General features: G+C 42.5%; 1 pseudogene; it reads left to right on the top strand.

The window, feature by feature from the left end:
* Positions 1–5,198: 5,198 nt before the first annotated feature.
* Positions 5,199–14,435, top strand: LOC105610401 (mitochondrial import inner membrane translocase subunit Tim17-B-like; annotated as a pseudogene).
* The last annotated feature ends 9,339 nt before the right edge of the window (positions 14,436–23,774 follow it).

Here is a 23,774-nt window from a genome sequence, read left to right as displayed (position 1 = left end):
AAAGTGTTACTCATCCCTTTAGCCCTGCACCTCCTTGTGTGCTTGTTGTTTCTGAAAAAATATTTATTTCTTTGGCTGTGTTAGGTCCCAGTTGTGGCACATGGGATCTTCTGTTGTAGCACTTGAGATCCAGTTCCCTGATAGCTCAGTTCCTAAAGAATCCGCCTGTAATGCAGGAGACCCCATTTCAATTCCTGGGTTGGGAAGATCCGCTGAAGAAGGGATAGGCTACCCACTCCAGTATTCTTGGGCTTCCCTTGTGGCTCACCTGGTAAAGAATCTACCCACAATGTGGGAGACCTGGATTTGATCCCTGGGTTGTGAAGATCCCCTGGAGGAGGGAAAGGCTACCTGCTCAAGTATTCTGGCCCAGAGAATTCCATGGACTGTATGTCCACGGGGTCACAAGAGTTGGACATGACTGAGTGACTTTCACTTTCCCCAACCCGGGATCAAACTGGAACTCCCTGCATTGGGATCACGGAGTCCCAGCCACTGGGAAGTCTCCCATGCCTGTTTTTTGACTTGAAAAGGGAACCAAACAAAACCCCAAACCCACACAAAAGACTGGAATTAGAAGTCTATGTGTAGCAGAGAGAGCAGCTGGACTTGGGAATAATAAGTGTAGCAGGCATCTAAGACCCATGCTAAAGATTTCCTTCTTAAAATTCTTAAAGGTGAGAAATTATTAAATAGGAGGCTGATGATTTTTTTCCAAAGGGGAAAAAGTAGCAAAGCACAAAGATTGTATGGGACATACAAAAGACACATAAGTTTTCTTCACTATTTTGGGCATTCTCTTAAAAGGAGGGAAATTGGTTACTACTTCATAGGATTGTTGTGAGAGTAAAAAAGAAAAAATTCCATGTATAGCACTTAGCACTGTTCCTGGCTCATTGTGGCTAGTAAGTATTAGTTATTTTTAATCATCATTATTTCCTTGTATCCAATTTAAAGATTTTTTTTTGTGTCACTAAGAAAGGCATTCCCCATTAAACTATTACATGGTGATTTCTTACCACGGAAGTTATTTTCTATTTTTTGAAAATTTAATCCTATCTAGTAGATTTTTAAAATCATATTTTATTCTCAGTCATGTATAAAGAGGTAAATGTAGATAAATCATTTGAGGTGTTTTTAGATTATTTTCATGTTCAGAGTCTAATTCTTCACAATCACTTTTAGATTCAAAGACATTGATTTCTGTGTTTTTCCTCACAATGTTGTTTCTGATATCAAATGTTGGGAATTTGAAATGGAGCACTTCTAAAATGTGCTGCTCTGCTGAATCCTAGATTTTCTTTCAGACTGCTGACACCCACTCTCCTTGTATTTATTCCGTCTTACCAGAAAGTGTCAACAGAACATTTTCAGACAACAACCAAATTCATGTTCTTTCATGAATTCCTGCTCTTCACATCCTAATCTGCCTCTTCCATGGTCTTCCCACACTGGTTCATGATACCTCCATCATAGAAGTTGCTCAGGACAGAATCCCTGGAGACGTCTTTGGCTCTCCCCTGTTTGTTATCTGGGCTTTGCTGGCGGTCAGATGGTAAAGAATGCCTGCAGGGCAGGAGACCCAGGTTCAATCCATGGGTTGGGAAGACCCCCTGGAGGAGGAAATGGCAACCCAATCCAGTATTCTTGACTGGAGAATTCCATGGACAGAGGAGCCTGGCAGGCTACAGTTTGTGGAGTATCAAAGAGTCAGACATGACTGAGCTACTAACACAAGGATTACACCCCACATCCTTCCCCCATGATGCTAAATCCAAAATCTGGCTCTCATCTGCCCCACCTTATGCTACTTCTCTTGCCTGAGGCATCCTCCTCTCTCATAATTACCTCCTAACAGGTTTTTCTGCTTCTGTCTTGGCCTGGCTAAAATTTTATTCTCTACATAATGACCTGAGTGAATCTTGCAAAAATAAGATCATGTCTCTCCACTACTCAAAGCCCATCAACAGTTCCCCATTTCACACAGAGTAAAAGCCACAGTGTTTGTAATGGCCCACAAGCTGCCATCACTGATACTCCCTGCTTTGCCTCTCTCTTCCCCTCCTATTCCCTTCTGAGGCATTTTGCTCCAGACTCACTGGCCTCCAAGCTTCTTCTCAAACTCACCAAGCATATTCCTGTGTGAGGGTCTTTGCTCTTGTTCTTTCCACTATCTGGAAGCCTCTTTTTCTGGGATCTGCAAAGACGAAGGAAGTGAGTTAATTCCCTCACCTCCTTCGAGTCTTTGCTTCAATCCTATTCTCACAGAAGAGAACATGAGTACTCTTATATATGGTTCAAGTACTATAACTTTGAACCTTCTTCTATACCCTAGTCCATCCCAGCCCTCTTAACCCCTTCCATGTTTTCTTTTTCCATATGTTTCTGTTGGTCAGTTGCTAAGTCGTGTCCAACTCTTTTGCAATTCCATGGACTACAGGCCACCAGGCTCCTCTGTCCATGGGATTTCCCAGGCAAAAATACTAGAGTGGGTTGCCATTTTCTTCTCCAGGGGATCTTCCTAGACCAGGGATTGAACCCACATCTCCTGCATGGGCAGACAGATTCCTTTACCACTGAGCCACCAGGGAAGCCCTTTATTTTTCCATAGCACTTATCATTATAACATGCTATAAAGTTTACTTATTATAGTTTATTTATTGTGTATTTTTCCTTGCAAGAGTAGGCATCTTTGATTTGTTCACTGATGTTTCCCAGATGCCCAGAATGGCACCTCATCTGCGCTTATTCGTTACTTGTTAAAATGTACTGAATTGTGGTAAGTACTATGACTGAGGTCTGTGCAAGGTGCCATGGCCCACACTGAGCAGGCTAAAACTTTGTGAAGGATCTAATGCCTCAGCTGAACTTTTAAGGCTGAATACAGTGAGGCAGCTAAAGGAATCACAAGAAGCAGTGAAGTTACAGGTACAGAGTGCTCCCTTGGGTATTGTTTTAGGTGGATATTTAGATTGGAGTCCACCTGTTGATTACAGTTCCAGGTATGAAAGTCAAGAAGCCCCAGAGGTAATACACTTTGCAAAAAAAAAAAAAAAAAAAAGCTTATTTTTGTCTTGGTGTGCCACGATGTAGTGAGCATGTATGACATTTCATGGTCAGACTGGCATGGGCCAGGAATTTCAGCTTGATCAGCCAAGGTGGCAAATCTTTGTTTTGATCAGTGGAGTAATCAGTAATGATTGGTTCTACCAGTCAAAATAATAGTCAAGGAAGTTTACACTGAGTATCTTCAGAAAGGAATGCGAATGACATAGGAAGTTTTCTCCTTTGAGGTGTTCTTTCAGTATAGACCAGGGATTGTCCTCAAAGATAGAGCCTTAGTTATTTTAGTATCTGGGATAAGATACAAATTCATTCTTAAAAAGCCTTATAACTTCTGATATATGGCTTATGTGTTCTTAAAAATGTATGCCATCTGTGGCTTCATATTTAAATAATTATTCTTGATAATTAGCTGTCAAGCTCAGTTGTTTCTAGCTATTGAAGGAGTATATGTGCTGTCACCATGTAAAATACATTTTAGAATTGTGCACATTTTATTAATAAGATGTTTGCTTGTGCCCTTTAGTTTCAGTAGGCAGATACAGAACTCTTTCTGCCTTCCTAATTGTGCCTCTCTTCATAGAATCACCGAAGCTCAGTCTCTGACTGGCAGACAGTAATCAATACACATTATCTAAATGAATCAAATACATTTTGGTGCAGAAGAGACGTATATTCTAAGTCTCAAAGACTTGGGGAAACCAAACTTAAGGTACTCTTTTATCTGTAACATAGGGCTCATCATGGTTCCCATCTCAGTTTTCATGAGAATTAATATATGTCTTTTAAAAAAAATAGACTTCAGTTTTTTAGAACAGTTTTAGATTTAAGGAAGTGAGCAGATAGTACAGAGAATACGTACTTACAGCCCTCCCCTCACCCCATCCCATGCCCAGTTTCCCTACTGTTAACATCTTGTATTAGTGTGGTACATTTGTTACAAATACTAAACCAATAGTGACATATTATTATTAGCTAAAGTCTTTAGTTTATTAGGATTTCCTTCGTCTCTACCTAATGCCCTTTTCTGTTCCCATAATTCCATCCAGAATACTAGGTTACATTTTCTAGTCGTGTCTCCTTAAGTTCCCTGTGATACTTTCTCAGACTTCCCTGTTTTTGATGATTTTTGACAGGTTTGAGGTATACTGGTAAGATATATTATAGTATGTGTCTCTTTTGGAACTTGTTTTGGTGTAATGCAGGAGACCCCCGTTTGATTCCTGAGTCAGGAAGATCTGCTGGAGAAGGCATAGGCTACCCACTCCAATATTCTTGGGTTTCCCTGATGGCTCAGATGGGAAAGAATCTGCCTGCAATGTGGTAGGCCTGGGTTCAATCCCTGGGTTGGGAAGATCCCTTGGAGAAGAGAACGGCTACCCACTCCAGTATTCTGACCTAGAGAATTCCATGGACAGAGGAGCCTCGGGGGCTACAGTTCATGGGGTTGGAAAGAGCCAGACACGACGGAGTGACTTTCACACAAGATGTATAAAAGTGTTAGTTACTATTATTGCTTCGTATTTAGATTACATTGTGGAACAGATAAGATGTTGTAGGGAGATAGTTTTACCGGATGTAAAAAGATTTATTTAAGGCTTGATCATTTTATCAGTGCTTAAAGATCTCAGGAAAAAATGTGGCTTTCTTACATCTGTCTTTTCATCTGTCCATTTGATTCAGTAAATATTCTCCAAGTCCTTGTTTGGAGGGTAAAATGTATTGGATGCTGGGGATTCAATGATGAACAAAACTGCCCCCATGAGCTTTCAGTCAAATAGGGAGATGGTTAATAGGCAAATGAAAATAGAAAACAACCTAAAGAATGGCTTGTGACAAGTGAAGAAAATAAAATATTCTTGAAGAATGTTTCAGCTGGTGAGGGGAAGGGGTACTACTTAGCATTATATCTTAGTTAGGATTTAATTGTGAGGGGCAGAAAACTTTAAACACAGAACTGAAGATAGGAATTCCTCATGTTCAGGAAGTCAGGGAGTGTGGCATCTCCATAATACCAGGGGCCTGGGCTCCTTCTATCTTGTTGCTCTGCTGTGCATGGATTCCTTTCCCACGGTCATCTCATGATCAAAGACAGCTTCCAGGGCTCCACCCATCATATCTGAATCCCAGCCAGCATGAAGGTGACAGAGACAGAGAAGAGAACACCCCTTCCCCCATTTCTGCTTGCTTTTTGTTTGTCGAAATGTAGCCGTGGCCTTACCTAGCCACCTAACCTAGTTTTCATCCACGTGGCCAGGTATACCAGTTAAACATTAGAAGTGTTATTGCTGTAGAACAGCGGTTCTCACACTTCAGCATGCATCAGACTCACCTACAAGGCTTGTTGAGATACAGGTTTCTGGGCCCCATCCTCAGAGTTTCTCTCTCAGTAGAAGGCCAAGAATCTGCATTGCTAACAAGTTCTCATGTGTTGATACTGCTGTTCCAGGACCACACTTTGAGGGCCACTGCCACAGAAGAAGGCGAGCAGGGGTCTGGGGAAAGTGGTCTCTGAGTTGGAGCATAATTTGAACTTCGATCATTTACATTTTTGTATTTAGACAGATGATGCTTTCTGAGGTTAAGTATTTCATCTTTGATGTACCAAATCTGGGTAGCTGTACACAGTTTAGTAATTTTGTGTAAGGTCAGTAGATTGGTTATCTACTGCTAGGTTACAAAGTACCCCAAAACACAGTGGCATAAAGCAGTAATTTGCTTATGTAGACCTGCAATCTGAGCGGACTCAGTGGAAAAGATATGCATTTGCTCTACATGTGTGGGCTGGTCATGGCTCGGGCTGGAGGGTGCAGCATGGTCCCACTCACATGTCTGGGTATGGCTGTCAGCTGGGCACCTTGGGGCTCCTTCCGCTAAGACACTTGTCTAACAGGACAGCCTGGGCTTCCTTACATGGAGGCTTGAGGCTCCACAAGGGTGCCTGGAAATCACACCTGCCCAGTTCTGTGAGTCAAGAAAGTCACAAAGCCAACCCAGGTTCAAGGGGAGAGGAAATGGACTCCACTGACTGATGGAAGTATTCTTGCCTGGAGAATTCCGTGGACAGAGGAGCCTGGTGGGCTACAGTCCATGGGGTTCCAAAGAGGTGGACATGACTGAGTAGCAGAGTCATATGGAAAAAGCATGCAATTGAGGGGATTATTGTGTCTGTCCCTGGCAATAGTCTACTGTAGTGAGAACTGAGAATGACAGTATTATAGTAGGAATCCCTAACAGTTGTAAATATGGACATAGACTTGTCAATCATGTTTTATCCCTACCAGGACTAGAGTGTCACATGGATAAAACACTTCCAAACGTGCACTGGTGGAAAAGAAATACAGTGCGGGGTGTGGCCTGGCCGGGGTGTAGCCATACTGCACAGCGGACTCCGGCGCCTTGGAGGAGTGTGCTCGGGAGCCTTGCCCCTGGCGAATTGTGGATGATTGCTATGGAGCTTTCACTGTGGGGTGGGGATTGGGGGGGGGGCGCTGTTTTCCACCATCAACTGTGGTCTGGTGCGGCTTCGGAGCAAGGAAGATCCCTGGAACTTCCATCACCAGTGGAGCATAGACCAGGGCTGTGCTGGCTGCCCGCAGTGGCCCATTGGCCACGGTGGGCTCGGCAATGATGGGGGGCATCCTATTGGCCCTTATCGAGGGTATTGGCATCCTTCTCACTTGCTATACCATGCAGCAGTTCCGCAATGCACCCCCTTTCCTGGAGAACCCTGGCCAGCTGCCCTCTAAGGAGGGTATCCCGGGCCCAGGCTACCCCAGCTATCAGCAGTACCACTGAGGAAGTGACTGCCTATCACCGCCACTGTGAGAGCTCCTTCTCGGTCCCCTCCTGGGTGATCAACCTTGAAGGGAGGGCTGGCTCCCAGTTGGCCCATGGGACACTCCAGAGAGGGCCTCTATCTGTTCCCTTATCCCAGGTTGGCGGGGGGGAACCCCAGCTGCCCTGATGGATGGGTCCCTCTTCTCTCAGGGCACTCCAACCTCCACTCATATATGTAACATGCTCTCACCCCAATCGCTCTGCATGGCACTCTGATGAGTATTTAAAGCCAGTTTTGAAAATGAAAAAAAAAAAAAAAAAAGAAATACAAGATTAAATAGGATTTTAGAAATTTTTTTTTTTTTTTTTTTTTTTTGCTTATTGAAGACAGTTTCCCTTATCTTTACTAATAACAAAGTTGCTCACATATGAGGAAGAGAAGACAAGTTGAAAATAACACCATAAATCTTTTTCTGGTCTGCTTTAGATTTTAATTGAAAGTAGTGATCTCAACTTTTGAAAGTCAGTATTTAAAAAATAATGTTCTCACTCCCATAAAACAGGACCTCATACCCTATAAAAGGTCAAGTTTATAGCATATTTATATGTGGTACCATTTAGGATGTGGGTAGGTGCTGGAGAAGACTCTTGCGAGTCCCTTGGACTGCAAGGAGATCTAACCAGTCCATCCTAAAGGCGATCAGTCCTGGTGTTCATTGGCAGGACTGATGCTGAGGCTGAAACTCTAATACTTTGGCCATCTCATGTAAAGAGTTGACTCATTGGAAAAGACCCTGATGCTGGGAGTGATTGAGGGCAGGAGGAGAAGGGGCCGACAGAGGATGAGATAGCTGGATGTTATCACTGACTCGACGGACATGAGTTTGGGTAAACTCTGGGAGTTGGTGATGGACAGGAAGGACTGGCGTGCTGTGATTCATGGGGTCACAAAGAATCAGACACAACTGAGCGACTGAACTGAACTGAACTGAACTGAAGAGACATTCCTCCCTGCATGAAATGTCTACAAGTTCCTGAAATTTTACAAGGAATGATTCATTATTTGTTCCAAGCATTGTTCATTTTCACTGGATTATTGCATAGCAGATACTTCTGGGAAGGGGAGGATAGGAAGTTGGTAGAACTGTCCTATGAATAATTTAGAGGAACACTCTTCTCAGAGAATTCTGAGTCTGGCTGCCTTTGGAGGAAAGGGTTGCCAAAGACAGGAGTCAGGTGAGATGAGGAAAGGCTGAGGTGGCATGTACTGGGCTTATGTGATGTGAAGACAATTGACTCCATACCCGCTCTTTAGTTTGGAGAGAACATTTTCTTCCTCCAGTATGATATTCATGCACTATTTGTGTTTTTTCCCCAAACACTTCTCCACCAAGAATATTTCTTTACCCTTAAAATAGCTCCTGCCACCTGCTTTGAGATCTTTCTCTTATAATAACTTTTAGCTGTTGTGCTTTTCCTTTGGAATGAAGTTCTCTCTTTCAGCCCTTCCTTTTCACTGTATTTTCCCAGGTGGGAGAGACGTCCCTGGCAGTCTGCTGGACCTCTGAAGCTGCCGGTCCCCTGTGGGGAAAGCCCAGCTGGGGCAGACACAGTGCTGTCTGTTCACCAGGTGCAGAATCCACCACAGGGCAGAGCTGGTGCAGCCTGTGTTTTCCTTGTTTGAACAGCAAGCTTATTTACCCCTTTGATTTTCATAAGAGTACTCAGTCTTTCCTTTTAATGCATTCCTTTACCCAGTGAAAACTAAATCCAACCCAGAAGCCCTGAGGAGTTACAGTTTAGGGAGCTGCTTTTTGTTAGAGGAGCTAGTATAGTGGGGGCCTGGGATTTTATTATTCCTACAGAAGGCAAGAGCCTGTTCTGTGGTTAGGATAAAAAGCTCTGTGACTAAAGGATTCTTTCTTTTTTGGGGTCACATTTCTCCCACTAGCTTCCAGGTCCTTTTGCGATACTTCTTCCAGCTGAAGTGATCTGTCATGTAGAGAGCGAAGGAGAAGTGGGAGCTGTCGGATTTCCTTCCCCAGCCCGGCAGCAGGACTTCTCCTGCAATCAGGACCGGCCAACAGCCTGTCGCTTGGGAGGTGGGCGCTGAGGAAAGGAGATTCGACTCAGAAGTATCGCATCTCTGGAGAAGTCCCCAGATACAGGGCAGTGAGCCAGTGGGTGCTGTCTGCCTCCTGGTGTTCCCTCTCTTGGAAGCCAAGGCTTAGTTTTGCAGCCAAACTAGAGATGGGGTTCCTTCTGCGGTAGTCCTGGGAATCTACTCAATATGGATTTTACAGTTAGCTAGAGCTTGACGTAAGCTGGAGCTAGAGCTGACCAGGCATTGTGCCTCTTTTAAGCCCCTGCAAAGGCTTCTCCCCCACCCCACCCCAGCTGGTTGGCAGGATCCAAGGGGATACCCACAGGCCATTGAAGGCTTCTCAGTATTGGAGTATCCGAGTTTGCACTCCAAAGTCACTATTTTCTCCACAAGCATTTCATAGAGACATGCACTTTTTTGGGGAAAATATGTGGCAGTTTGATAAATCCAATTAGTTGCATAGTGTCATGACAGTAGCTAAAGAACCATGTGATAAAAGCATCGATGGTTTTGACAGCTTGCACAGGTCCACCCGAAAAACAGGTGTGCCACAGGCAACAAATGAATTGGAGGGAAGTGCTGATTTGCTAACAAGATAGACCAGCAAGGTGTCAACGTGTCAAGAACAAAAACATAATCTCTGGGATTCTCTTGGAGAAATTCTGCTGAGTCCTCCATCTTCTAGCATCTGTGCATGGGCGCTGTCCAATGCCTAGAACTGCCCCAGTTTCTGAGGGGCTGTAGCAGTGTACTATAAAAGCATAACCAGGAGAAGAGAAACCATGCTGAGTGTCTGAATCTGTGGAATATAATGCAGGTAACTGTTGGTGTAGGAGATGGAAGAGCAGAGAGGCCAAGCAATGGATGGCAGGATAACTCAGAGACTAGCGACAGCAGGAAGCCACTGATTCTTCTGAACTGGAACTCAACGGGGAGGAAGTGCTTCTTTACCAAAGTAGAGCAGGCACGAGGGTCATCTGGTGGAAACCACTGTGGGACTATTTGGTAGGAGCTGGAGCCACCGAGAAGATGCCAGAGGCACTGCCTTACACAGAGAGGGAGGGGGAGTAATACCTCGGGAGGGTCAGTCTGCTGGAATCCAGAGCAGCAGAGGGTGAGGACTGGCCAGGCAGGGAGCCCCGTGCGGATGTGGGTGTGTATAGAAGGAAGTTCATAATCCAGTCTTGCTGCTCATGGACCTTGTGTCTTCAGTGCCAGAGATGACTCTGGGCTGCCGTGAAATCTACCAATAGCATCACCTCCTGTCATCAGATAATCTGGTAGAGGGAGTCTCAAGGTTAAGATGTATTGTTTAGTTTTTGCTAGGACTGTGTGTTATTTGAATGTATATGCATTTATTCAAAACTCATTGAACTATAATCTTTTAAGTTATACCTCAATAATATATAAATATACAAAAAGAGTATTATGCTCTGAAGTCATACTGTCTGTATCAACTACTAACTATCTCTTTTGCACTGATTTGTGTCTTTTCCCCCACTCCCTCCCTACTCCCCCACCCATCCTCCAGATTCATATGCTGTAGCCCAAAGCCCGATGTGACTATATTTAGAGATAAGGGCCTCTAAGAAGGTAATTAAGGTTAAATGAAGTCATAGGGTGGGGCCCTAACCCATCAGGACTGGTGTCTTCAGAGGAAGAGGAGGATAAATCAGCGAGCTCTCTCTCTCTGCATGTGTACTGAATTAAAGGCCACATGAGGACACAGCAGGAAGGCAACCATCTGCAAACCAGGAAAAGAGACTTCACTAGAAACCAACCTTGCCAGCACCTTGATCTTGGACTTTGAAACTGCAGAAGGCTGAGAAAACAAATTTTTGTTCTTTACATCACCCAATCTGTGGTATTCTATTACAATAGCCCAAGCTGACCAATATGCTAGCATGTGACTGAGCAAATCGGTATCTTCTATCAAGCTTAATTTCTTCTTTTCAAAAATGGAGATGGTAAAAGTTCCCCTTCACAAGATATTTGGAAGAATTATCTGTGAGTTTAAAGCACTTAGTATGCGGTAAGTATGCATATGTAGCTCTTGCTCCTCATATCCCTGGATTTCTGCCTCAGTATCCCCACCTGGAGTTCCGGGTCTCGGCCCTCATCAGCTGCTGCCTCCCAGCCCCACAGCCTCACACTGGATCTCACTGGTCCTCTCCTTTGTTCCATTCCTGGTGTCCTCCTGCCGCTGCTCTGGGTCCTGCTGGTCCTGACTTTTTTCCCCGGTCAGTGCTCCAGTTGCCGGCACCATCTCAACCCTGAGAGTGCCGTCCCGTGTCCCTGTTATTTGCTGCGTTGGTCCATCTACCAGCTGGCTTGTGTGGCTGAGCTAGTGTATCCCTTTCCTACGACCCCATCCCCTCTGGACCTGGCTTAGGTTAACCCAGCACACTGCCCATATTCTCTAGTGCTTCAGGTTCTTGACATTGACTCTGGAAGCTGCGGCTGCTCTAGGTTTTTCTGTCTCGGCAGTGAAGGGGTAAATGGATGAGTTTGCTTTGGAGCTGCATTTGCATGGCAGGCACACTTTTATGTTTGTTTGTTTTTAACTTAGATTGTGGGCGTATTGGGTTGGGTTTTAGGAGAAGTAATGGAAATTATATGTTTGGGAGGGTAGGGGGCCATGGTCACAGGCTGATTGGATACAAGTTCCCAGCATCAGTTCCTTACTCAGCGCTTATTTCTGCTTTTATTCGGGCCTTGGGATTTGCGGTTGTCTGCCTGAGGTTTGTTGGGTGGTTTGTAAGCAGTAGTTCTCAGGTTGGTGATGACTCGTGTATTAGTTTTCAATTGCCACACGTCTCAAACTAAACAGCCTCAAACAACACACACATTATCCCAGGATTTCTGCGGTTTTTAGTCTTTTAAAAGTACAAAAATGATAAAGCTGGTTATAACAAGTTTAAACATTAAAAGTTCATAAAGTGAAAATTATACATAAGACTTTCTTGTACGCTAAGTTGCTTCAGTCGTGTCTGACTCTTTGTAACCCTGTGGACTGTAGCCCTCCAGGCTCCTCTGTCCATTGGATTCTCCAGGAAAGAGTACTAGAGTGGATTGCCATGCCCTCCTTCAGGGGATCTTCCCAACCCAGGGATCGAAACTGCATCTTTTGTCTCCTGCATTGGCAGGCGGGTTCTTTACCACCACCTGGGAAGCCCATGTCCTTCTTGCTCCCCTCTATTCCAGTTCTCAGAAACAACTGCTGGTAGCCATTCAGTACATCCATTCATGTTTTCCCCATGCTTCAGTGAACATGTGCTCACACACATATGCACACTTTTTTTTTTTTTTTTGTAGAACAAGAATAAACTCAGACTTAAATGACGCAGGACTTTTGTTTGCAAGTGACAGAAACTCTACATCAACTATCTTAGGCAAAAAGAAGAATTCACTGGCAGAAGAGTGAAAACCACAGGACTCATTCCCTCTGTCTCTGTTTCCAGCATTCTCCGCAAGCCGGAACTCTGGTTACCAACGCCCCCAGGCTTCCCACACGAGGGCTGATCCTTCCGCCTTCAGCTCCAAGTGAGATACTCCCAAGAAGTACTTTGGCTGCAAACAACACAAAATCTAATTGTCAGCAACTTAATAGGGGATTCTTCTTTTCATGGAGCAAGATGTGTAGAGGTAGACGGTTCTGTAGCAGATTGGTGCCATGGTTCTGGGTCAGTTTCTTGCATTCTCTTAGTCTTTCCCTCACGGTTGCAAGTGGGTGCAGCAGCTCATCATATTCTCCTTTGACAATGTCTTTTTTTTTTTTTTTTTAAACCTGACTTCTCTCAAAACCAAAGCCCAAGACAAAGGCTGTGTGCGATGACTTGTGGTGATGATTGAAGGGAGCAGAGTAAGGACTGGAGGAGTGAAGCTGGGAATGAGGGGCAGCTAATATCAGGATGCATTACTGAGTGGGACAAGCCTTGGGTGACTAGTGCTACAGTCCGCTGCCACCTCCCAAGGGGCCTTCTGAAATATATCTCAGCACTGTCCCCTGGGGAACCAAAGACAGGAACATTTTTCTATCAGTGTAGAAACTAAACAGTAGGACAATGAACATATTTTCCAGTCGGTGTATGCACATGTGGTATACACAGCTCGTATCTCATAGTATTTTGCTATACAGATGAACCACCTTTTAAAGCGTTTTCTCCTATTAATTCATGTTTAAGTTGCATCCCTGGTTTTGTATCAGTTTACCATAAGCATTCAAAGGGATATGGCTTTTCTTTTTTTCATTCCCAGGAAATTCCATTTCATGGGTTTGACACACTGGAAAATATAACAATACTCCATCTTGCCAAAGCACAACTATTTCACACTAACCTATTCAGAAAAGGAATAGGGAAGAGGTAAAAATAACTCCTAAGAAGTCAAATAGATGTCAAACAGCCCTGAAATCCAATGCAACAGGCAGTGCTGTGCGCAGCGTCACTCTAGTTTTGTCTCAAATTTCACACATTTTACTTGTAAGAGAGGGTTTTATTGAGAGCCTATTTAACCTCCTTTTACTTATAATTCTAAATAATTACTATTTCCACAGCAAATAAAAAAGGAAAGAAAGCTTTTAAGGAAGCCACACTGACAAACTCAAAATAAAAAAGTGACCACTGATAAGCAACAGAGGAGGCAAAAAACCCAAACGGCGATGATGAAGAAAACCTTGAAAAAAGTCATAAACATGCAAAAGAATATTGGTGTTTTATCTACTCTGTGGAACAGTAAATGGACTGAGGTTCACAGCCAAAAAGGATAGTTAAAATTGCATTCAGAGTGCTCTTTACAAGGCAAGGCAATGAATAATTTATTTTATGCCGTTATATTCTTTCACGCAGTATTGACTGAGTATGATTATTTCTTATGTGTAATATATTTTAGAAAGATTTCCCAATAAGTAGGCTTAAAACGATGAAAAGAGTTGATTCTAAAAGCTCTGGGGAATTTCACTCTCCAAACAGCCATTTTCCATGGAGTTTCAGCCAAGAAATTTCCTGCAGCATACCGATTGGGTGGCCAGAGGGAGTGATGTCTCTGCCTCTCCGCACAAGGGGGCGATGTTGACCAGCCTTTGCTTCTAATTCAGGCCAGCGGCGCTCTGTCTCCAGAGTACACTTGCACAGTCACTCACCATCCATCCTGGAGCTGTGATGGATTAAGCTGGGAGGCAAACGTTAAGGCTTTTATCCATCCTCCTAGAACTTTTCCAGAAATGTTAGAGGTGAGCTGGAATGGAAGCAGTAAGAAAAAAATCCTTTTCCAGGAAGAAAGGCATTTAGGAAATTTTCTACAAAAGTATAATAACTAGCAAACATATCGTTCATTTTTTATTTCATTTGTCTAATTAATAAATAGTACTATCCCAGCTGTGGCATCAGCTAACCAAGCTATTACTCTGTGTTATGTGTGTGTGCGTGTGCTCTTGGAATAAACTAACAGTATTGAATAAAGTTTTTTTTTTTTTTTTTGCTTTGTTCCAGATGCTTATAGTCTAATGAATCCACTAATTCTTATATATTTGTAATTTTATTACTGTTGTAAATGTTACTACTCCATTTTAAAAATTCACTGTCATTTCCTCCTCTATTCTTGTTTTTTCTTTTTCCCTTTTTGGTCTTATGTACTGTGGTAGACAGAATAATGCCCTCTGAAAGATAATCATGTCTTAATCCACAGAACCTATGAGTATATCATGTTACATGGAAAGGGGAATTAAGTTTGTAGATAGAATTAAAGTTGCTAACCAGTTGACTTTAAGGAGATTATCCTGGATTATCTGGTGAGCCAAATATAATCACAGGAATCCTTAAGTGGGCAAGGCAGAGGCAAAAACGTTAGAAAAAAGAGAACTGGCTTTGTGAGAAAGACCTGCCGTTGATGGCTTTGCAAATGGAAGGGAGCACAAGCTAAGGAATGTGGCAGCCTCTAGAAGCGTGAAAAGGCAAGAGAGTGCGGTCTCTCCTAAAGCCTCCAGAAATGGATGCCGCCGTGCCGACACCTTGGTTAGCACGGTGAGATCCATTTTGAACTTCTGACTACTAGGACTCTAAGATACTAAATTTGTGCTGTTTTAGGTCGCTAAGTCTGTGGTGATTTGCTCCAGCAGCAACGCGAAACTAATGCACATGCTCATACATTACATTTAAGACATTCTGTGAAGCTTTTACTGAATGCTCAAGATTGTACACAGAGACAAGACGTGAAGGTGACGTGAATGTCACACCTTCCCACAAGCCATCAGCGTTTTGGACGATGAACTAGGGTTTTATTTCTGCCACACAGACCTTTAGCCGTCATGCGATGCTCGCAGTAGCATGTGTGCGTGCTAGGTCACTTCAGTCACGTCCGCCTCTGTGCGGTCCTGTGGACCACAGCCTGCGAGGCTCCTCTGTCCATGAGATTCTCCAGGCAAAAATACTGGAGTGCGTTGCCATGGCCTTCTCCAGGGCATCTTCTCAACCCCAATCTCAATTCATCAAATTCCAAAACTGCAGAATAGTTGGAATAGAGGTTTTCACCAGTGGTAAATGTGAGAGTCATTGCTGTGGTGGATATGAACGGGCAGTAAAAATATAATGCCTGTACCTGCCTCTGGAAATTATGACTTATAGTCTGGAGAAAGTGAAGAGGAATTAAAGAGCCTTTTGAAGAGGGTGAAAGAGGAGAGTGAACAAACTGGCTTAAAACTCAACATTCAAAAAACTAAGATCATGGCATCTGGTCCCATCATTTCGTGGCAAATAGAAGAAGAAAAAGTGGAAGCAGTGACAGATTTATTTTCTTGGGCTCCAAAATCACTGCAGATGGTGACTGTAGCCATTACATTAAATTGAAAGTTGCCTGCTCCTTGGAAGAAAAGCTATGGTAAACCTACATAGCGTATTAAGAGCAATGACATCATTTTGCCGACAAAGGTCCAAGTCAAAGCTATGTTTTTTCCAGTAGTCGTGTATGGATGTGAGATTTGGACCACAGAGAAGGCTGAACGCCTAAGAATTGATGCCTTAGAATTGTGGTACTGGAGAAGACTCTTGAGAGTCCCTTGGACTGCAGAGAGATCAATCCAGTCAATCCTTAAGGAAATCAGTACTGAATATTCATTGGAAGGACTGATGCTGAAACTGAAGCTTCAATACTTTGACCACCTGATGTGAAGAGCTGATTCATTGGAAAAGACCCTGATGCTGGGAAAGACTGAAGGCAAAGGGAGAAAGAGGGTGGCAGAGGATGATATGGTTTGATAGCATCACCGACTCAATGGACATATGTTTGTGTAAACTTTACTCTGGGATATTGTGAAGGACAAGGAAGCCTGGCATGCTGCAATCCATGGGACTGCAAAGAGTTGGACATGACTTAGCAACTGAACAACAACAACAGTCTGGAGAAACATTTGGCTATATGTTATCTTCTAAAAACCTTCTAGGTAATTCTTTACCTTATTTTAGAGAAGGAGATAAACATAGTAACACAAAAACAAAACAGGCCAAAGAAATTTCAACAAGTTAAGCATTTGCTACCAAATAGGTGGAACCATGCTGGTTGATTACAATGTAATACAATTATAAGTTAACAATAACAACAATAAAAGAGAGCTACCTGGGAATTCCTTGGCAGTCCAGTGGTTAGGACATGGCACTTTCACTGCAGGGGCCCAGGTTCAATCCCTAGTCAGGGAACTAAGATCCTATAAGCAGAAAGGAGAGAAAATCTATACATTTGGAAATTAGCAAGACATTTTCCTAGATAGTTAATTTTCTGGATGAAGAGATAGAATAAAATTGTATAATATTCAGAATGAAACTGCAATGAGAGTAGTACTATCAGAATTATAAAAAGTAGGCAAAATGTCATTTGGAGGGAAATTTATAACAAGTTTTTATTAGAAAAATAAATCAGATTGAACATAAAATACCCAGCTCAAGAAAATACAAAAAGAACAAAAAGAAATCCCAAAGAGTAGAAAGATTTATGTTGGGTTAAAGATCAAAAAAAAAAAAAAAAAAAGAAGCAAAATAACCTCAGTGGAATTGACTAATAAAAATGAAAAGTTTGTTTCTTGATAAATAAAAAAACAAACTTTAGTTGTGATACATATATGGTTTTATTATTAGTTGTAGTGTTAGTATTAATAGTAGTGGCAGTAGCAGTATTAAGAAAGCATGAATACAGTGCCCTATATCAGAGACATTTATTATCTACCAAGTATGCACATACTTGCTACTTTCCCAAGCCCTCTTAGTCATGAGCCTGTAAGCAGAATGGCCACTGAATTGTAAGTAGAATGACACATAGGATTTCTCAGCCAAAGCATTTAAGACCTGTATATGATCCTTCGGGCTTCCCTGGTGGCTCAGACGGTAAAGTGTCTGCAGCTTCCCTTTTCCTCTCTCCCTCTGTGATCTTGAAGGCCATGTCCTGAGATAGCAAAGTCATTCAGTGGAAGCAGCTTAGATTACTGAGTCCCCAGATAAAGGATAGATGCCCTGGGGAGTTGCCTAATTGACATAGCACCCTGTGTGAGCAAGAGATTAAACCTTCCTGAGTCACTGGCTCATGTTTTAATCTAGCATAGTCTGTTATCCTGACTAATGCATGTTTTATAACATGTGTTTTTCTGGTGTGCTTCTCAGTTGTTAGATAAATACCTATAACTTAACCAGTGTACTATGAAAGTTAAAGTGTAGGAAGAGAGTGGAAGAAGAGAGGAGGAGAGATTAGCTGAACTCTTCAAAGTTCACTGTTTGTTGCCAGACAATATACCTGTTAGTTTTCAGGACCTAATAGCCCTGGTATGCATCTACAAATATGCATATACCTGAAAGCCTGTAGAAGAAAACAGTTTCCAGTCACATCCTTTAATGTTCAGAATATTTTTCTTAATTTGTTAATTCACTGTTGCTTTAGAAAGATAGTAAGACTAAGCATCAATTCTTTTGTTTCTAACTCCAATAAACTATTAATGTGATTTATTACAGTTAACTCATTACAGCATATTTCCACCAAAATGAGAAAACAAAAATAACACACAATCAACAGGTCTCAGCATTAAATGACCTATAACTGAATTTGACCTGATTTTCATGCTAATTCTCACATTCAGAATGCAGAGCCAGCCATTTACTAACATTTATTGTAAAAGTAGTTCTGTATTATTTGTAGATGAGTGTTTTCATTTGTTAGTCATATTTCTGGAATGCATAGAACATTGAAGCACACTCTAGTTTAATATATGGAGTTAGCTTGTTTGCATTTCTATTTCAATTTCACCCCCTTACTAGCTAGGTGTGTGCTGTGCTTAGTCGCTCAGTCATGTCTGACTCTTTCTGACCCCATGGACTGTAGCCTGTCAGGCTCCTATGCCCATGTAGATTCTCCAGGCAAGAATACTGGAGTGGATTGCCATGCTCTCCTCCAGGGGACTTTCCCAACCCAGGGATTGAACCTAGGTCTACTGCATTGTAGGTGGATTCTTTACCATCTGAGCCATCAGGGAAGCCTAAGAATACTGGAGTGGGTAGATCGTCCCTTCTCCAGGGGATCTTCCTGACCCAGAAATTGAACCAGGGTCTCCTTCATTGCAGGCAGATTCTTTACCAGCTGAGTTACCAGGGAAGCCCACTAGCTAGGTAGCCTTGGGTATTATTTAACCTCTTTGAGCCCCAGTTTCTCCTCCTGTAAATTGGGAGTAACAGTAATTGCAGTGGGGATCCAAACTGGTGCTCTGTGTAAATTGCTCAAAAGTGTTGCTGTTAGCAGTGATGATGATGCCTACGATGGAGCAGTTTTGAGAGCGGTGCTAGTTGCATGGAATGGGCACTGACGAGCAGCTCTGCCTCTTCCTGTGTATCTTTGAGCAACTTGTTCTTTAGCTGCTCAGTTGTGTCTGACTCTGTGACCCCATGGACTGCAGCATGCTAGGCTTCCCTGTCCTTCACCATCTCCTGGAACTTTCTCAAACTCATGTCCACTGAAGCAGTGATGCTGTCCGACCATCACATCCTCTGTCGTCTCTTTCTCCTAGCTTCAATCTTTCCCAGCATCAGGGTATTTTCCAATGAATCAGCTCTTCATGTCAGGTGCCCAAAGTATTGGAGTTTCAGCTTCAGCATCAGTCTTTCCAGTGAATATTCAGGATTGATTTCCTTTGGGACTGACTGGTTTGAACTCTTTATGGCCCAGGGGATCTCAAGTCTTCTCCAACACCACAGTTCAAAAGCATCAATTATTTGGTGCTCAGCCTTCTTTATGGTCCAGCTCTCACATCCATACATGACTACTGAAAAAAACCCATAGTTTTGACTAGATGGACCTTTGTCAGCAAAGTAATGTCTCTGCTTTTTAATACACTGTCTAGGTTTGTCATAGCTTTTCTTCCAAGGAGCAAGTGTTTTTTAATTTCAGCTGCTGTCATCATCTACAGTGATTTTGGAGCCCAAGAAAATAGTCTGTCACTGTTTTCATTGTTTCCCCATCTATTTGCCATGAAGTGATAAGACCAGATACTATGATCTTAGTTTTTTGAATGTTGAGTTTTAAGTCAGCTTTTTCATTCCTCTTTTGCACTTCTCAAGAGACTCTTTATTTCCTCTTTGCTTTCTGCCATAAGGGTGGTGTTATCTGCATATTTGTGACCATTGATATTTCTCCTGGCAGTCTTGATTCCAGCTTGTGCTTCATCCAGCCCAGCATTTTGCATGATTTACTCTGCATATACCCCTGAGAAAGAAAGGGCAAACCATTCTAGTATTCGTGCCTGGGAAATCCCACAGACAGAGGAGCCTGGTGGGCTACAGTTCGTGGAGTTGTAAGAGTTAGACACGACTTAGCAACTAAACCACCACCACTCTGCATATAAGTTAAATGAGCAGGATGACAATATACAGCCTTCACATACTCCTTTCTCAATTTTGAACCAGTCTGTTGTTCCATGTCCAGTTCTAACTATTGCTTCTTGACCTGCATACAGATTTCTTAGGAGGCAGGTAAGGTGGTCTGGTATTCCCATCTCTTGAAGAATTTTCCACAGCTTGTTGTGATCTACAGAGTTAAAGGCTTTGGCATAATCAATAAAGCAGAAATAGATGTTTTCATGGAATTCTCTTGCTTTTTCTATGATCCAACAGATGTTGACAATTTGCTCTCTGGTTCCTCTGCCTTTTCTAAATCCAGCTTGAACATCTGGAAGTTCTTGGTTCACATACTGTTGAAACCTGGCTTGGTTTTGAGTATTACTTCGCTAGCGTGTGAGATGAGTGCAATTGTGTGGTAGTCTGAACATTCTTTGGCATTGCCTTTCTTTGGGTTTTAAATGAAAACAGACCTTTTCTAGTCCTGTGGCCACTGCTGAGTTTTCCAAATTTGCTGGCATATTGAGTGCAGCACTTTCACAGCGTCATTTTTCAGGATTTGAAATTGCTCAGCTGGCATTCCATCACCTCCACTAGCTTTGTTCATAGTGATGCTTTCAAAAGGCCCACTTCACTTCGCACTCCAAGACGTCTGGCTCTAGGTGAGTGATCACACCATCGTGGTTATATGGGTCATTAAGATCTTTTTTATATGGTTCTTCTGTGTATTCTTGCCACTTCTTCTTAATAACTTCTGCTTCTGTTAGGTCCATACCATTTCTGTCCTTTATCGAGCCCCTCTTTGCATGAAATGTTCCCTTGGTATCTCTAATTTTCTTGAAGAGATCTCTAGTCTTTCCTGCTCTTTTGTTTCCCTCTATTTATTTGCATTGTTCACTTAAACAGGCTTTCTTATCTCTCCTGGCTATTCTCTGGAACTCTGCATTCAGATGAATATATCTTTCCTTTTCTCCTTTTCCTTTCACTTCTCTTCTTTTCTCAGCTATTTGTAAGGCCTCTTCAGACAATCATTTTGCCTTTTTGTATTTCTTTTTCTTGGGGATGATTTTGATCACTGCCTCCTATACAAAATTATGAACCTCTGTCCATAGTTCCTCAGGCACTCTGTCTCTCAGATCTAATGCCTTGAATCTATTTGTCACTCCCACTGAATAATCATGATTTGATTTAGGTCATACCTGAACAACCTAGAGGTTTCCCCCTACTTTCTTCAATTTAAGTATGAATTTGGCAATAAGGAGTTCATGATCTGAGACACAGTCAGCACCCAGTCTTGTTTTTGCTGACTGTATAGAGTTTCTCCATCTTTAGCTGCAAAGAACATAATCAATCTGATTTTGGTATTGACCATCTGGTGAGGTCCATGTGTAGAGTATTCTCTTGTGTTGTTGGAAGAGGGTGTTTGCTATGATGAGTGTGTTCTCTTGGCAAAACTCTACTAGCCTTTTTTGCCTTGCTTCATTTGGTGCTCCAAGGCCAAATTTGCCTGTTACTCCAGGTATCTCTTGACTTCCTACTTTTGCATTCTAGTCCCCTATGATGAAAAAGACAAAAGGACATTTGTTTTTGGCATTGGTTCTAGAACGTCTTGTAGGTCTTCACAGAACCATTCAACTTCAGCTTCTTTGGTATTAGTGGCTGGGGCATAGACTTGGATTACTGTGATATTGAATGGTTTACTTTGGAAACACACCAAGCTCATTCTGTCATTTTTTGAGACTGCACCAAGTACTGCAGTTCAGACTTTTTTGTCTCAAATGCAGCACCTTTTTTGCTCCTTTTTGAGCAAATTACCCTCTCTCATTTTCAGTTTTCTCATGTGCAAATGAGGGTAATTATAGTTATCTGGTAGACCTGTTAGGAATATCAAATGAAATAGAGTATTACAAACAGTGTTTAGCACAGAGTTGGGTACACAAGGCACTCAGTAAATAATAGCTCTTATTATGAGAACCCCAAATTGGAAAACTTCTACATGGTTTACTTATATAGTACAAATATAAAAAATAATATTCTGTTACCATGTTCTTCTACTCCCTCCTGTGGCCCTAAACACTGCTACTTTCTGAACTACAGGCCAAGTTCTGATACCAAGAATTTCAATATAAAAGTAACATTTTTTTTTTGCCATGTGGCTTGTGGCATTTCAGTTCCCTGACCAGGGATTGAACCTGGGCCATGGCAGTGAAAGCCTGGAGTCCTAATCACCAGGCCACCAGGGAATTCCCTGCTTTGCATTTTTTAACATGCAGATTTCATCAGGCTTTACTTCTGGAAACTTGAAAATCTTTCTGTGGCTATATGCTGATTTTATTTGCCCACGTTGGATTTAACTCAGAATCCGCATTTTTGTTTTAATCTTTTTTCTCCTTTCTTCACCTCCTCTTATTCTGCTCTTCTGATTTGCCTTCTTCCCTTCCTTCTTTATAACTAAGTATACCTCCAAACTGCCTTCCATGCAGCTCTCTACAGCATGAAGGATTAGATCTGTTTAATGGAAGAGCGGCTCTGAGAACGCGACACAGAAGCCAGCACTAACATTTCTTGGCTCCTGTGTGTCCTTCTAAATGATCACCTCTTCTGCCACACAGAAGCTGCTGCTGCTGCTGTTGCTGCTAAGTCGCTTCAGTCGTGTCCGACTCTGTGCGACCCCAGAGACGGCCTCCCACCAGGTTCCCCCGTCCCTGGGATTCTCCAGGCAAGAACACTGGAGTGGGTTGCCAGTTCCTTCTCCAATGCATGAAAGTGAAAAGTGAAAGTGAAGCCATGTCTGACTCTTCGTGACCCCATGGACTGCAGCCCACCAGGCTCCTCCGTCCATGGGATTTTCCAGGCAAGAGTACTGGAGTGGGGTTACTGAGCTAGCATTTCTCAAATTATTGCTTTCACTCTCATTTCTGCTTAAACTTTACATTCTCTCAGTGCACTGAATATTAATTTCAGGTTGCAAACATTTGATCATTTTTAACCCATGCTTTTTTCTTCAAGGCTTCTGTAAACATAATTAGCTTACAGTAAAACATTACATAAAACATTCTTTATTGCTTACAAATTTAAAATATTAATACAATTAATATTTTATTTCTAGAGAAGGAAAAAGAACCAATGATGTTGATGCTTAAGATTAATAGCTCTTCTGTGGGCGTATTATCTCTTCTCTAAGAGGGAAGGGTCATTGTAAATCCCTCCTTCAGGCATGTTTGGTGAACTTGAAAAACATTTAGCACAGTGCCAGGTACAGCGTATAGGCAGTGAATGTTTGTATTGTTATGGCTGTTTTATTATTATTATTAATTTCTATAATTTAATGATTTAGTTTAGTTCTAGAAGGAAACTTTCACTCCTCCAATCAGTCATGTCGTCCTTGACTTCAACCCTTGGCTTTAAAATGAGTTGTTATGAGAATTTTTTTTTTTTGTTAATGTTTGTTAGACTAGAAGGAGGATAAATCATCTTCTTCCTTTTCTCCTCACTTTTTTTCTAGTCCATTTAAATCTAACAAAACTCTGCCTGGTGCAGGTTTCACTCTAAGCCATGTAGACATTGAAAGAAGGTGGTTGCTTGCTCCTGCCATTTGAAATATGGATCCGGAGGCAACGGAGCCCTGCTGGATGAGACAGAGTGTTAGAACTCTCAGGGGCTTGACTGCTTGGGTTTGAAGGACTGAACAATCTCAGTCTCACTGAGTGGTTTCGTTTTTGGAGCCTGGGGAGTTCAATGGGGCTGTTTTAGCTCTGGTGTGGGGAGACTCCCTAGACATCTGTGTGACCTTCCTGGAGGCTTCTTCCTCGTTAATCACATGTTGGGATGTCAGACGACTGTCGTCTCAGTCCCTCCCTGGCCCTTGTTGGGCGCATAGGAGCTGGGACAAGAGAATGTCAGCCTCTGGCTGAAACTGAGAGGTGGTAAGGAAAGGGAAGCCTGACAGCAGACTTGGGCAAGATCAC

This window comes from Ovis aries, chromosome 2 (assembly GCF_016772045.2).
Source record: "Ovis aries strain OAR_USU_Benz2616 breed Rambouillet chromosome 2, ARS-UI_Ramb_v3.0, whole genome shotgun sequence".
Lineage (NCBI taxonomy): Eukaryota > Metazoa > Chordata > Mammalia > Artiodactyla > Bovidae > Ovis > Ovis aries.
The sequence above is the reverse complement of the archived record's forward strand: the minus strand, read 5'-3'. Positions and strand labels throughout refer to the sequence as shown.